The following is a 16,959-nucleotide window of genomic DNA, read 5'->3' on the forward strand; positions in this document are numbered from 1 at the left end:
TAATTTCAAATTAAAATAAAAATTAGTCCTGTATTTTAATTACGGCCGATTCCGTCAATTCGTTTGGGAAGATCCCAGTCCGCATCTCCGCGACCCTCTCCGCCTAACTGAAAGTCCACTGTTGTCTGCTCAAGAGCAAACAGCTTTAAATACGAGCCCAGCTCCATCGTCAAGGCTCACTCGGTCGACCACAAAAATTGGCTCAAACCGCCATCGACATTGCGTTGAGGAAGTTTATGGCCACGACAGATCGTGTGAGTGAATTCGAGGCAAAGATCCAACCTCTAGACGCCCGAAAAACCACCCAGCCCTCTCCTTCCACGTGTCAAGTGCGTCGCGACCAAATTCGGGCTTTGTGGGAAAAGGTGGAGAAGAGTTACGAGAGCTGCTCCGAACTGTTCTTCGTGTCCGACGACGGCGCGGACACTTCAACGGTGTTAGAAGCTAAGTATAGCTACTGCTACTCCGTTTATTCCAGGTATGTGGCCCAGCTGCAGGAGATAATAGAAAGGGGCGCGGCCCAGTCAACTCTGGCATCCAGCAGCGTCCACACACCCCCTTCCACCGGTTGTCGTTTACCACCGGTAGAGACCGAGGTGTTTGCGGGCGACTATCTTCGTTGGCCCACGTTCAGAGACCTTTTCACGGCGGTATATATCCACAACCCTCGTCTCACCCCGGTGGATAAATTGTTCCACCTACTCTCCAAAATAACTGGCGAAGCTCACGCCATTGTTTCCAAGGCCCCGCTCACCAATGAAGGTTTAGTCTCGGCGTGGCGAAGCCTCACCGACCGCTTCGAAAGTCAGTTGAAAATCCTCTTCAACATCCAGACTGTCCCTCAAGAATCGGGAGTCGCGCTGAAAGAGCTGCAAAGCATCATCCAAAGCTACCTGACCGCCCTAGAGATGTCCTCCATTCAAGTTGAGGCTTGGGATTGTCTTTTGGTGTATATGGTTTCCTCAAAGCTTCCCAAAGTAACCCTTTCTCTGTGGGAACAATCCATCCACAACAAAGACAAAATTCCGACTTGGAACGAGATAGAAGCGTTTCTGACCGAACGCCATCGTACGCTGGAGGCTATTGACGACGTTACGACTACCGGCTCACGACATTTTCCGCCAAAGTTGGCGACTCCGAGGGCCCCACCGCCCCGGCTACATTCTTCCGACTGCAGGGTGACTCCAACACCCAGAAGGTGAGACCTGTGTTCCAGGGAAAACCACCCCCTGCGAAGATGTCCCCGTTTCCTCAAAATGACCGTAGTCGAGCGATCAAATATCGTCCGAAGAAAGCAACTCTGCTTGAATTGTTTGGCACGAGGCCATCAGCAGCGGGATTGCCCCAGTGCCCACTACTGCCTTACATGCCGCAGACGGCATCACACCCTGCTGCATCCCAGAAACCTTCCAGCCCAGTAACCGCACCGATCCAAAGGATATCCGCGTTCTCCACGCGAATCACTACTCCCAACGCCCTCAATTACTGAGTACCCAACGACATCAAGAGCAGACGTTCCCGAGGTAATTTAACCTACCCATGCCGCGTCTGCAGCGGAATCCATCCGCTTCGAAAATGCAAAAGGTTCCTCAGGCTCAGTGCTGAGAAGAAGCTCAGGGCGGTGTCCACCAACCGCTACTGTTCCAACTGTTTGGCCCACGAACATTCCCAAGGCAAGTGCCGCAGTGGTGACCGATGCAAAACGTGCAATCAGCATCACCACACACTCCTGCATATTCCTGGAAGTCCAGTTCCCGCACCCCGATCACAGCATCGGATGACTCCGTGCTCCCAATTCGCGTTATCTACTGGCCGCTCTTCTAAATGATATATTTTTTTTCAGTCCGCTTCGAGAAGATGCCACCGCTTCGCACCACGCGAACGCTCTGATCAGAGGTCCGACTTCATCCGCTACCGACGTCGACGTCTCCTCTAGGATCCTGCGCCTCCGCCCGGCACTTCTCATCCACTCCACGGCCTCCGTCCACCGCTCCTCAGCTGCACTCCGGTGCGTATAGGCAATTTCCGCCGCTGGCCAGGACACCCTGCAGAACGCGGCAGCGCTTATACAGGACGAATATGTTGCAACCCGAGTGAATGCAAGGGGGGGGCGCCTCTGCCCACCGAGTCTCCAAAGCTTTGCCGCTCCTGCACTCCCGCAAGTCGGCTCTTCGCGCACTCCTTATCGGGCTAGTCTAAGCGATCCCGCGCTCCACTCTTCGGCGTTCGCGAACTCCCGCTCCCGAGTTCCCGATCTTCGCTCGCTGCTAAGCGAGCTGAGGGACGGCTAGTTCGCGCTCCACTTCGCGGGCCAACTCTCGCACTGTTAAGCTTAGCTTATCGGTCGGGAGCGCAGCCCTTACGTTTAAGCTAATTAGTACTATGTATGATGCGTAATAAAGCGGAAGCAATTATTCGAGCTCCACGACGCCACCGACTTATGATTTAACCACTACGGGTTATATATTTTCCGACTGCGTCGCGGGAGCTATTTTCCAATACAGGATCTTTAGCGGCAGGATCGCCCCCTCCATTTCACTGGACCTGGCCCGTTATTACCGATGCTTCATTAAAGATTTTGCATCAATAACTAGACCCATTTCCGAATTTAAAGGGGAGCATAAAAGTGTCAGTAGGCGCAGATCCAAAAATATCCAGATGCAATTTAGCGAGCAGCAACGACTTGCTCTCCAAAAGTTGCGTAACATTCTGGCTTCCTCAGCTATCCTGATTAGAAGAAGACATTCGATCGAACGACGGATGCGTCGGCATACGGCATTGGCGCGGTGCTATCACAAGAGGGACGGCCCATTACTGTGATCTCGAGAGCTCTAAATGACCGAGAGGTTAACTACGCTACTAACGAGCGTGAGCTATTAGATATAAATATTTATACTGATCACCAGCCATTGACATTAGCAGTATCGGAATACAATCCGAGTGCGAAAATAAAACGATGGAAAGCTCGCATCGACGAGTCTGGCGCTAAAATGTTTTATAAACCGGGTAAAGAGAATCTAGTTGCCGACGCACTCTCGCGGCAACATCTTAATGTCACGGAGGAGCAAAAAGGTGAATCGTGCGCAGCCACTAGACACAGCGAACTCACCCTGACACACACAATCAAGACGACGGAAAAGCTCTTGAATTGCTTCCAAAATCAAATAACTTTAGAGGTCGCACGCTTTCCGTTAAAACGCAGTTCCGTCCTCTTTGGAAACAAGAGACGACATGCGATCAACTTCTCCTGCAAATAGTCATTACTTGGTGAGCTCGCAGACATTTTAATTCCTAAGGGCGTAAACGCCATCCATTGCGATTTGCATACGCTGGCAATGGTACAAGACGATTTGGTTCGGCAGTTTCCAGACACCAAATTTTGGCATTGTAAAAATCGCATAACAGACGTTTTTGCAGTCGCTGAGAGACGTGAGATCCTCACCGTCGAATATAACAGGGTCCACAGATCGGCCCAAGAAAATGTAAAGCTAGTACTCTTCGAGTACTACTTTCCAAAAATTGGCCAAATCAGCAACCGAAATCGTAGAGAATTGAAAGACTTGTGCAAAGACCAAATACGAAAGGCACCCAAAAAACATGAGCTCGGTGAGGCACCGATCCCCTCTCATGTAGGAGAAATCCTACATATCGACATTGTCCCTACAGATAAAAAATACTTCCTTACCTGCATTGACAAGTTTTCAAAGTTCGCTGTCGTGCAACACATTAACTCTAGGACAATTGAAGACTTTAAACCGGCCCTACTGCAAGTAATGAATTTCTTTCCGAGGGTGGTCTATTGCGATAATGAACCATCGTTAAATTCGCACGCAATTTCAACTATGCTAGATAATCATTTTGGCGTTAGCATTGCGAATGCACCGCCACTCTATAGTGTCTCAAATGGACAAGTGGAGCGTTTTGACAGTACTCTTGTGAAACTTGCTCGATGCTAAAAAATTGACAAGGGAAAAACAGACACTGTGGAATTAATTTTACTAGGCACCACCAGATATAACAAATCGATTCACTCGGTCGTTGATAAACGACCAGCCGATATCGTGCAGGCGCATGGACAATACTGCGAACGGCCGACGGCTGCCTTTACTAAGTTAACCGGACGACGGCAAGAGGCGGTCGTCCGATGACCAGCTCTGTCCAAACTGCTGACACAGCGTCTGGCCGGAAGCTCTTGCATAGCCGGCGAACTCTGCATATTGGCGAGACCGCTATGAAGCACATTTTTGTTAGCCTTAAGATTCAGTTCGCTTTAGACATTCAAGAAATAAAGAAGCATTTTACGCAACTCCCACGGCCGTCAATCACTTATTCATTTCATTTATATAATTGGGTAATCACGCCTCAAGGGCCGATACCAACGGAGGAAGTCTCTCCCGACCTAGAACCTACAAAAGAAGAACCATCGCGGCAACCGCCCGGTGTGACCAATGGCCGAGCTCCTTTCGGCACCCTTTTGTTCCAAGGAAACTAGGGAAACTAAGGAAACACTTAGGTTCCGGGTAGCCCTCGGAGCACCGAACAGACGAGCATCTCCCAGTATCCACTCACCTTGGGTATAGCTGTGACAACCACCCGGCATGTCTAGTCAGCCCTCGGAGCACCGAACAGACGAGCATCTCCCAGTATCCACTCACCTTGGGTATAGCTGTGACAACCACCCGGCATGTCTAGTCATCGAATTCTCTGGGCACCCTCCAGCGATATAATCTGTGAAACTGACCGGGGCGTGGGATTACCATCTTCATTTAATTTATATGTCTCTCCCTGCGTAGCATCTAAAATATTTAACTTCACATGGCTATATCAAAGTTTTCCTATTTCCATATACACTAGTTCATATGACAAAATGTTTAATTCATTATTTTTAATTTTGTATTAGCACTAAGTAAAAAAAATGCATTAAGTTATTATTTATTTAAACTATTAAAAAGTTACACAAAAACTTGCAACATTTGTTTTTCGTCAAAATAAGTGTACTAATGTATAGTGACTAGTGTATATTTCATGTAAATTTGGTAAGCCTCAATTCCCTGTTCAGGCGCCATTCGTAAAGAAGTTCTTAGCTTGTGGTGAAGCTCAATCTCACCAGGATATTTTAATATAAAAAGTATATATTTAAGATGTAACACGGACCTTCGTTTAACAGTGAGCTGAGAGGAACTGTTTTGAGTTTGAGAGAAAAGGTTCAAAGGCAACGCGTTTTGTGTCTGACTTAGGGATTTAGAAAAACCTATCTGAAACAATTTTTACGGCTCTAGGATAGAGTCGTCACAGTTACAAACAGCAAATGATTTATATTTTCAAGAAATATATATGTAGGACGCCATTTCTTATTTCAATGATTTTCTTCACATTTATTTATTTATTCTTATTCCTATTTATTTCTTAAGTTTATTCCTCGTCAGAGAATTTTTCATAAGTTTTCGGAAATTTTCTTCCAAAATTAGTTTATAGGTTAGTCTCGAAGTTTCCTTGTACATTGCACCAAAGACTATACAGAGTGGAAGATTTGTAACGCCATACAATTTTTTTGCACACGATTTTTTCGTGATGGCTTTTGAACTGGCTTCAGGCTCTCTCACATTTCGTTCAAAAGCCAGCGAGAGAGCGCTATAGGACCAGAGTTTTTGTGCTGGCTCGAGAGCCAGCAGCTCTCTCATACACATACAGCAACATGGCGTGCCTCAAAAAACCGATTTAGCGATTAAATTTTGACTACCGGCTGCCAGGTTGTTTGCTTGCATGTATACTAAGTGTGTTAGTATTAAAGAGTTTAATTTGGGATGACTATCTACGTTGGAGGTTAGTGTGTACAAATCGTTATAATTTGCACATAAGACTCTAAATGGATCATGCAGTTCGAAGAAGGTTCTACAGTGGCGCAACACTAGTGGTATATAAAATCTAGTACTTCTTCATGGTACGTGGAAATTGAGCTGACTCAACGAGTCAGCACTTTCCACATCACCATGGATAAGGTTGTAAACAAAGGTTATTCCTAGCATCGTTCTACGATTGGCTAAGGACGATCAATTTATTAAGAGGAGTTTATCTGAATAGGAAGGTAATCTTTGGTTTGCATCCCAATTTAAGCCGCGTAGAGCGAAAAGTAAAAAGTTCTTTTGAGCCGACTCGATGCGTTTACAATGGACGCCGTACTGAGGGCTCTAAACGCAGCATCCATATTCTAAGATAGGATGAACTAAAGAGGTGTATAAGGATTTAGTAACATAGGGGTCATTGAATTCCTTCGACCACCGTTTAATAAATCCAAGCAACCCCTGTCTCTATTTACCATAAACAAAATATGATCAATAAAGTCAAATTTTGTGTCCATGCGGACGCCAAAAACATAAACTGATTTAAGTCTTTGCAAAGATCAGCAGTTTAGCGTGTAAGTAGCAAGCTTCGGGACGCCACGGGAGAATGTCAAAGCTTGACGTCATCAGCTTGCATAAGAACTTTGGAGTTAGTCAAGACTTTGGACAGGTTATTTAAAAATAATGTAAACACTAAGGGTCCCAAATGGCTTCCTTTCGGGACGCCAGATGTAACCCTTTGAACATTAGATAAATTATTCTTAACAAGAAAGGAAGCTAACTTCGGCACGCCGAAGTTTATATACCCTTGCAGATAGAACTTCGATGACTTCCTGGATTCCTTCCATACAATATAAAATATATATATTAATGTTAAAAAACAATGAAGTAATACCTGCTTTCATTTCATTCACCTATACATATTATATTTTCAGTTTTACATTCACAGATTTGCATTTTTGCTCCACATCTAACGATCGTTTGTATGGCACCTATGAGATATAGTCGTCCGATTTTCATAAAATTTGACACAAAATTTAAGACTGATATAAAATGGCTATATCTTAAATTTAATGAAAATCTGCTGAAAACTGAAAACGTTATAATTTTTAATTGTATTCATTTTTTTATCGTTTCTATGGCAGCTATGTGATATAGTAGTCCGGTTTTTTTTTATAACTACACAAAATTGTAGATTAAAATAAAATGGCTATATCTCATATTTGATGAAAATCTGGTGAAAACTGAAGAAGTTATAATCTTTAATTTTATTAATTTCTTTTATTTCTTATAAAATGGCTATATCTCAAATTTGATGAAAAAATTCAAATTCTGTTGTAAACTAAAAATGTTATAATTTTTTTTTGTAAAAATTTTCCGATCATTCCTATGGCAGTTATATGATATAGTCGTCCGATCCGGCCCGTTCCGACTTATATACGAGTGAGAGTAAATAGAAGGCTAACTGCAAAGTTTCATTCAGATAGCATCAAAACTGAGAGACTAGTTAGCGTAGAAACGGACAGACGGACAGACGGACAGACGGACATGGCTAGATCGACTCAACTGTTGATCCTGATCAAGAATATATATACTTTAAAAAGTCGGAGGTGCCTCCTTCACTGCGTTGCAAACTTCTTACTGAAATTATAATACCCTGCAAGGGTATAAAAAGGACCTTTTGTGTCAGATAACTTGAGATCCAATTAAGATCAAACCCATTAAATCGAGTTTTCTTACGAGGAGGGAATGGTTAGCAGAGTCAATTGCTTTACTGAAACCAGTATAGATTACAACTGTCTGAAAATTATTATGGAAGCCCTTTATAACATAGGAAGAGAGCTCCAAAAAAAATTGTTGTTTATCTTCGCTTAATAAAACCATGTTGACATGGAGAAATAACTGATCTACAAAGGTGCTGCAAGTGAGGAGTAATTATGTTTTTGAAAAGCCGACAACTTAGAGATTCCCCTATAATTGCTGGCATCCAATTTGCTTCCTTTTTTGTGGGAAGGATTAATAAACGATTCCTTCCAAATATTGGGAAAGTGGGAGGTTTCTTAGAATACGGTAAACAAATTCAGAAGGGGATAGCACAGGGCGTCGGCACAATACTTTCCGTCGGAACCTGGCGAATAGACTGGCTTGACATGATGATCTAAAAGAAGAGAGCTTTCGTTTAGGTTAGAACAGAAAATAAGGTTTGATTTGGGTATGTCGTAGGAATAGGTCTAGTGTAAATTCGAACAGTATGAATAATTTGTTTGAAAAAACTGCGAAAATAAATCGGCTATTTACTGATCATTATGTGCGGTAGTATTTTCAAATTAAAGCGAGGAAGGATTGTCTTAGGCTTACGTTTAGTGTTAACAAAATTATAAAACAGTTTTGGGTCCTGTGAGAACTGGGCCCTAAATGGAGTTAAATAGTTTTAATAATACTGCGCGTTCAGCACGGTAAAGTTTGACCGAGCTGATAAATTAGATGAAAGGGCAGATTGAGAACCGGTAAATTTAAATTTAGCATAGTGTATATATCGGACAATTGAGCTCGTTTATAAAATGTCGTTTATAAATGCCAAATGTCGAACAAGCCAGCGATAAAGTCATGTTGTGTCGGTGTATGGAGAGTATTGGTGGAATTATTTGAGCACCAAATAGCACCAGGGATATTAATATCTCTTAGGACTACCAACTGGTCTTTATCCAAAAGTATACTGGAATATAAATCGGAAGTTCCGACAATGGAGGTATGTAGGAACAGGTAATAAAAATGGAGCTACCTTTGATAGATAGCTTCACACAAGGGAATACAACATCATTGCATTCCTCGAAGGTTAATAATTCTGACGTGAGTGAGAAGTCCACCGAAGACGCATTGGTATAATCAGGCCTGGGAGAGGTTATTCCTACAGGCCGCTTTTTCTTTTTCTTCGCTTCGAACTCCTTAACAAGTTCAGCGGCTCAGGGTAAGCGAGAGAGCGAGAGAGTGTGGGAGATGGATAACTTAAACGTTTAGCTGTTTCGACGCCGCAAACAAAAGCTAAACGAAGATGGCACAAAAAGGAATGCAAAATATGCAAAAGCTACCACTAGCAGCACAACTAAATTGGGAAATAAATCCAATTATAAACACAAATCAGAACAGCTGCATGCACACGCGAAGTGAACGGGAAATTATGGACACAAAACAGAAAATTTAAGTTCACCCAGATGGTTATTTGCAAACTTTAACACAAAACGAGAGAGCAATTGAAGTCAATTGAATTAAATAATTGTAAATACATATATAATAAAATTATCTTTTTTTTTTGTTATTGTTCGCGCCACAAGGGCGGTTAATTTCGAGCAGCAGTGTGGGAGCACGAGCTTTCGCTCTCGCTGCTCCCGGCCGTTGCTCGCTCCCTCTCGTCTTGTAGCCGAAGGCGACTCCACGGTCCCAGCAGCCCTTGAGCTGGGCTTTAGTTTTAATTGGAAACGAAGTGCCTAATAAAACATATCAAAGTGAAGCCAACTACGCCTTTTTTTCTGTGGAAAATACATAAAGTGTAACAACACCAACAACAACACTAAAATCAACACCGGCCATCGACGCACGAGGAATTACTGGCTGACGGCGGCTGAAGAGTTTTGTGCACCATCCGCCCACTCCATTTCATGGTCCTTCGAGCCGGATCTATCCTGATCGCACCAGTGCCCCATCGCGGATTTTTTCCAAAGATAAGTACGACTCGCTTTCCAAAGTCCATTCGTCCGTGGTCGCCATATTCCTTTTCCGACGGCGTTTTTTCTTTCCATCCGATTCCGACCAAAGTGAAAAGTGCCAAATAAATATATATACATATATATGTATATACATCCAAATGCATACCTACATACATATGCCCAGCCACAGTGAATTTTCTTCTTTTCTAAGTGCTTAAGCGCTTGCCAATATCGGCCCCCTACTTCGTCTCACTGTGATCCGCTGTTCCAAGCATATGTATATATATGTACATATATATATATATATATATATATATATATATATATAAATATTATTTAATCCAGAGGCCTATTCACACACAAAAGTACCAGTGTCCGTCATTAAACTGCACTTAATTTTTAATATACAATACGAAATTATATATGTATATATATACACACACACATGCACAAGAAATAACCCTATTTTTAATATACAATACGAAAAAAACATATATATACACACACACACACACATGCACAAGAAATAACCCTATTTTTAATATACGATACGAAAAATATATACACTCACACACGCATATAAATGCACAAAAAAAATAATTTTTTTTAATATACAATACGAAAAAAATATATATATACACACACACTCAAAAAATATAACATTTTTTTATATATATAATACGAGAAAAAAAAATAATAAAGATATATATATATATATATATACAAAAACACAATTGCACAAACATTATTAAAAAATAATAATACATACATACATATATATTGGGCAAGCTTCGCGCTATTCTGCGCTGAGCATCGATCTGTACAATTATCTGCATACATATATATGTACATATATATTGGGCAAGCTTCGCGCTATTCTTTGCTGAGCATCGATCTCCAAGCTATTACATACATACCTATATACCCACGCCCGCATAAGGGCATATTAAGTGATTATTTGTCATTTCTTTTTCGTCTCCTCTTTGTGCCTAGAGCGTGTACAAGCACCTGCACTTATACAGTCCACAGCCGAACAGTGCCGACGAGATAAAATCCCCCCACCTACAATTTTAAAAGAAATAAATTTCGTGAACTACGGATTTAAAAAAAAAAAAAATAAATTATCCAAATTAATTTTTACTTTTCTTAATTGCTGCATAACGAGCTACATAGCTGTTTTTTTTCCAGTTAGTTTGGCGATTTTTTTATTTTATTTTATTTTTTTTTTTGTTTTATTTTCTTTCTTTTTTTTATTTTTTTTTTCTTCTGTCTCGCTTCGTGCTCACATCCCTTCTGCGATCATCCGTCGTATTCCGGAAGTTAAAATCAAGGCTGTCGGCTGGAAGCGATTGTCAAGTACCGCTCAATAGGCCTATAGCTAGTTCCATTAGCTTGGCGAGAAAAGTTCTTTTTTTAATTGTGTTGCGGTCTTTGTCCCTAGTTGGGGTTGTTGCGCTATTGTAGCCGATTCCCACCTTTTTTAGCCGAGTGTCTGCTACTATTTTTTTATTTATTTAAAAAAATAAGAGAGCAATCCTTCTCTCATTTGGCTTTTTTTTTGTGGTTTTCTAGCTAATTGCTTTTTTTTTGTATAAAAAGAGGAAAGGAATCCAAAGCCACCCCATTCACTCCAGTACCGCCTCGCGCTAGGCCAACACCCAAGTCAGTCAGTCCGAAAGGAAGAACCGTATTGTCGGGATCTCCAGGAAGGGAGCTTCCGTCGCCAAGTTCAAAGACCACTCCCCGGATTGTAATTTCCCTTCCATTGGCGAAAGCATCCATCGAATCGTCGCTGGCAGTTAAGCCTGAGATCCCCTCCACTTCCGGGAGTGAATTCCTAAGGGTGACACGCGCGGTCAGCAAAAAGATGGCATCCTCCGATCAGCCAACGGCAGCAACCGCAGCTTGCACAAGTTTATTGCGTTCAGCGATCGCGTAAGCCTCTTTGAGGCAAAGATAAACACTCCTGGTCAAGCGACACCGTCCTCGCATACACTACAAGTACGCTTCCAACAGGTGCGAGCCTTATGGGAAAAGGTCGAAAAGGAATATGAGACCTGTTCCGACTTAATTGCCCTAGAAGGATCCCTCAGCACAGTGCCGCTGCTGCAGTCGAAATATGATTATTGCTACTCGGTATATGAGGCATGTGCGGCACAAATTGGTGAGACCCTAGAAAGGGTAACGCCTCCTACCGTTCCAGCTCCCTCTCAACCCCAACTTTCGTCCGGTTGTCGTCTACCTCCGTGTGATACGGAAGTTTTCGACGGGGACTACCTCCGATGGCCTACTTTCAGGGACCTGTTCACGGCAGTTTATGTTAATAACCCCAGGCTGACCCCGGTCGAGAAGCTGTTTCATCTTCTCACGAAGACTAGTGGCGAAGCAAAGACCATTGTCGCAAAATCCACGCTGACAAATGACGGCTTCGCTTCAGAGTGGGAGGCTCTTCAAGACCGGTTCCGGAACAAGCGACTCCTAGTCAACAGCCAACTCAAGCTCCTTTTCAACTTGAGTTCCATTTCTCAAGAGTCGGGACATGCTATAAAGGAGCTCCAGTCCACGATGCAGGGGTGTTTAACAGCGCTAGCACACTCCCAAATCTCCACAGAAAACTGGGATTGTCTACTGGTCTTCCTGTGAGCAAGCAAATTGCCGAAGGCCACCCTCTTCTTATGGGAACAGTCTCTCACTTCAAAATCCGAGATACCAGCTTGGGAGGAAATGAACACCTTCCTGAGTGAGAGGTATCGGACATTAGAGGCCATCGACGATATGAAACCAACGCAGACATTTCCGAAAAAGCTTCAATCCTTCGAGACAAAGGTCAGCACCAAACAGACTTATGTGACTTACGCTCTAAGGAGAATCATCCGGTAAGATTGTGCCCGCGCTTTCTTCAAATGTCCGTCGATGCGCGTTCCGGGTACATAAAAAAGAAGCAGCTCTGTCTGAATTGTTTTGCGAGAGGCCATCAGCTTCGTGATTGCTCAAGCACTCACAGTTGCTTCACATGCAAGGGGAGGCATCATAGGCTGCTGCATCGCGGCCCCCCCAAGTTCCGACCATGCGAGTTCCACCTCGCCCCTAGGCCCTCAAGACCCTCCAGCAGCAATGCATCTGCGAGCACATCAAAGGTGCAAAATTACTTCGTCTCCGGCACTATCGACGTGTGCCACTTGGGGACTAATTACCGAGCACGAGCCTTAATCGACTCGGGATCAGAGGCGACGTTCATTTCCGAGCGTCTCTTCAAGATTATTAAGTTGCCATTCCGCAACATCCAGACGCAAGTCTCCGGGCTAAACCATTCGGTTTCGGCAAAGTCGACAAGACTTTGCAATTTCGCAATCCGCTCCCTTACCAAACCGGGGCTACAATTAGACACCGTAGCCTATGTCCTTCCGGAATTATCGGGCAAATTGCCGTCGCATCCAATTTCAAAAAATTCCTTGAAGGACCTGCCCGATCTTCAATGGGCGGACCCTCGGTTCTTTGAAAGTGCCTAGATCGACATCCTAATCGGGGCCGATATTCTACCGTCAGTGATGACGGGTGGCACGCGAAGAGATATATGCGGCTCACTTCTAGGCCAAGAGACCATCTTTGGGTGGGTGCTAACGGGGCCGATCTCCAGTATGCAGGCCAGCCGAGTCGCATCCATCACGACTCAGGTTCGCCATGATCATAATAATGCATTGGACACCCTTCTCAGCAAGTTTTGGGAGGTGGAGGATCTTCCAATGAAGATGGTAGGAGAGTCGGAGTCTTATTGTGAGACTAATTTTATTCGATCTACGAAAAGAGACGCAAGCGGGAGGTATGTGGTCACGCTCCCATTCTGCGACCCTGAAAACTCCGGATCCAATCTGGGATATTCAAGGTCCATTGCGTTGGCTCAGTTTCTTCGAAACGAGAATCGTTTAAAAAAAAGACTTTTCCCTAAAAGAGCAATATGACAGCGTGATTCAGGAATATCTGGATCTGGGTCATATGAAGGAAGTTTCACCGACTCATAGTTCTCCTGCCTATTACCATCCACATCATGCAGTGCTCAAGCCCGAGAGCACCACGACAAAGCTTCGCGTTGAATTTAACGCCTCCAGTCCGTCTGCAAATGGAACCAGCTTAAATGATATTCTTCATGCTGGCCCAGTCCTGCAATCCGATTTGACTATCCAGATTTTGAAGTGGCGGTACTTTCAATACGTATTTAGTGCAGACATCACAAAAATGTACCGTCAAATCTGGGTCGATCCGAAGCATACGCCCTTTCAAAGAAGTCTGTTCCGAAATAAGGAAGGGGATATCCGAGACTTCGAGTTGCAAACGGTTACCTTCGGGGTCAACTGCGCGCACCATTACTCGCCATTCGAGTGCTAAAAAAATAGCTGGCAGAGGATGTCCAAGGTCTATTTCCAAAAGCAAGCAGGATTCTAAATCAAAACATGTACGTCGATGTCGTCTTGGCAGGAGCAAATTCCCTAAATGAAGCCCAAATCTCAATCCAAGAGTTGCGAGGCTCTTAACTCCGCGGGTTTCCCATTAAGGAAGTGGACTGCCAACCACAGGTCAATTATGGAGAATATTCCAGTCGAGCACATCCTTCATAGAGAGTTCCTCGACATCGATGCCGAAACTACGGCCAAGATCCTCGGTATTCGTTGGAAGGCAAGGTCCGACGAATTTTATTTCGTCCCTCCAGAAATAGCACTGGAAACCTCCTACACCAAGCGCGAGGTGTTATCCCAAATTGTGAGGTTGTTTGATCCGGCCGGATGGCTCGCTCCGTTCATAGTGCGCTCCAAGATTTTCATGCAAGAAATTTGGCTGCAAGATCTGGGCTGGGACGATACGCTTTCTAGCGAAATGAGTCAGAGATGGCGATCGTTCCTCCTGGAGTATTCCGACCTCAGCCAGATCCGGGTTCCGAGATGGGTCCGGTACCAGACCGATATAAAGGTTGAGTACCATGGCTTCTGCGATGCTTCCCAAAAGGCTTTTGGAGCGGCTATTTACGTGCGCGTCGAGTTTGGGCACGAAACCTTCGCACACCTCCTTACAGCCGAGACACGAGTCGCCCCAGTAAAGACCGTGTCCCTTCCCAGGCTAGAGCTTTGCGGTGCCGTTCTGTTGACCGACATGGTGGCAACGATTCTTCCACATATGCCGACTGCCAGCTCCGACGTGCGCTGCTGGACCGATTCCACGATCGTGCTGGCCTGGTTACGAAACTGCTTGCAACTGGACCACGTTTGTGGCCAACAGAGTTGCCAAGATAACCCAGGCAATACCAGTCGACTGCTGGGCAAACGTTCGATCCGAACAGAACTCCGCCGATTTAGCTAGTCGAGGCGTGTCCCTACACGAGCTAGCGGACAGTCAACTGTGGTGGCATGGACCTGAGTGGCTGCAAGGGCCACAAGAGCTATGGCCAGTACAGAACGATGTGCATCCGAACACAGAGCTAGAGCAGCGGGCGGTCAGGGTGCATTTTAGTAAGCCCCCCTCTGACGAGTTTCTGGAACGCTTCTCGAAGCTGGACAAAGCGTTACGAGTCCTGGCGTATGTTCTACGATTCTTCAAGCGCTGCCGCAAGGACTCAAGAGTGAAGAAATTCGAGAGGCAGAACGAGCGCGGATCTCCATTGCGCAGCGTAGAGCATACGGCCAAGAGTACAAGTGTTTGCGGCCCCTTCCAGTGGCATCTTCAATTGTGAACTTATATCCGTTCATTGACCGACACGGTCTTCTAGGGCATGTGGGCGCGTCACAGCGTCACAAGCCCTGCAGTACGATGAGCGACATCCGATCCTTCTGCCCTACGACTGTAGGCTGGCCCGCCTTCTCATTCAGTTGACTCACCAGATTACGCTCCACGGCGGCAGTCAATTGATTGTGCGCCTGATCCGGTCAAAGTATTGGATTCCGAAGATCAAGAATCTTGTCAAGGCTGTGGTGAATACGTGTAAAGTGTGCACAATATATAAGAAAAGACTTCAAACACAGCTGATGGGCGACCTTCCGAGAGACCGAGTCTCCTTCTCCAGGCCCTTTACCTACACGGGCATTGATTATGCTGGCCCTTTCGATATCAAAAATTATACTGGGAGAGTTACCAAGGGATACGTGTATGTATTCGTGTGTTTCTCTACTAAGGCTATCCATTTGGAACCCGCATCCGATCTTACAACCGAGAAGTTCCTAGCAGCCTTTGCTCGTTTCGTAGCTAGGCGCGGTTGTCCTCAGCGGGTCCACTCGGACAATGGCAAATCCTTTGTGGGGGCAGCAGCTGTGTTCTCAAGGGACTTCCTACAGCTCGTCCAAGGGTCCGTAAATGCAGCATACAGTCCCCAAGGACTAGTATGGCGTTTTATACCACCAGGGGCTCCACACATGGGGGGTCTGTGGGAAGCCGGGGTGAAAAGTTTCAAAGCCCTTTTCTACAAATCCACGGCTACACGCAAGTACACATTCGAGGAGCTAGCGACGCTTCTTGCGAAGATCGAAGCTTGCCTCAATTCTAGACCCCTCTCCCCCATGTCCGAAGATCCATCCGATTTGCTGGCCCTCACACCAGGCCATTTCCTAATTGGAGGGCCGTTGCTTTCCACGGCTGAGCCCGAAATAAAAGGCGAAGCAAAATCGATACTGAATCGATGGCAACATTTGAAGGCCCAACACCAGCAGTTTAGTGCACGATGGAAAGACAAGTGGCAATTTCCGACCACGAATCTCCAAATAGACGATATGGTAGTCGTCAAGGATGACAATCTGCCACCGAACGAGTGGCGGCTCGGAAGAATCGTTTCGGTTTGTCCGGGCGCTGACGGCCGAGTTCGAGTGGTGGAGATCCGTACGGCGCGCGGCACAATAAAACAGCCCGTCCACAAGGTCATCCGACTCCCTGGGGAGAGTAAAGTCCCCTACGTGTCCAACGATGAAAATCTTTCCGTTTCCAACCACATGACCGACTCCCATTAAAGTTTTTCTTTTTCGTTTCCCCGCAGAACAACTCGACATCATGGTGCCGCGTCCTCAAACCGCCGAAACCCTGGACAGCAGACGTTCACAAGGTATGAACTCCTACCGCTGCCGAGTCTGCCGAGGAATCCATCCTCTTCGGAAGTGCAAGAGGTTTCTAAAACTGAGCACTGAAAAGCGCCTTCGAGCAGTACTGATAAACAAGTACTGCTCGAATTGCCTCGCCCACCAACACTCAGAAGGAACGTGTCGCAGCATAGATGGCTGCAAAAAGTGTGGCGAGAGCCACCATACACTGCTGCATCTGGGCGAAAAGCCGCCGTGTTCATCGCCACCAGCACCTCCTTCGAAGGGCACGGCCGTCCGCCTGCTCCGCGTCGGGCGAGGGAGCCGCGGCCGTCCGTGATGACCGTCTCCAGGTCTCCGTCGCCA

At 45.3% G+C, this 16,959-nt stretch overlaps 1 pseudogene; it reads left to right on the forward strand.

Moving 5' to 3' along the window:
• Positions 1–236: 236 nt before the first annotated feature.
• On the forward strand, positions 237–16,203 carry LOC147644878 (uncharacterized; annotated as a pseudogene).
• Positions 16,204–16,959: the final 756 nt, after the last annotated feature.

Source organism: Drosophila serrata, unplaced genomic scaffold (assembly GCF_035046125.1).
Source record: "Drosophila serrata isolate PLE 108 unplaced genomic scaffold, ASM3504612v1 contig_74, whole genome shotgun sequence".
Lineage (NCBI taxonomy): Eukaryota > Metazoa > Arthropoda > Insecta > Diptera > Drosophilidae > Drosophila > Drosophila serrata.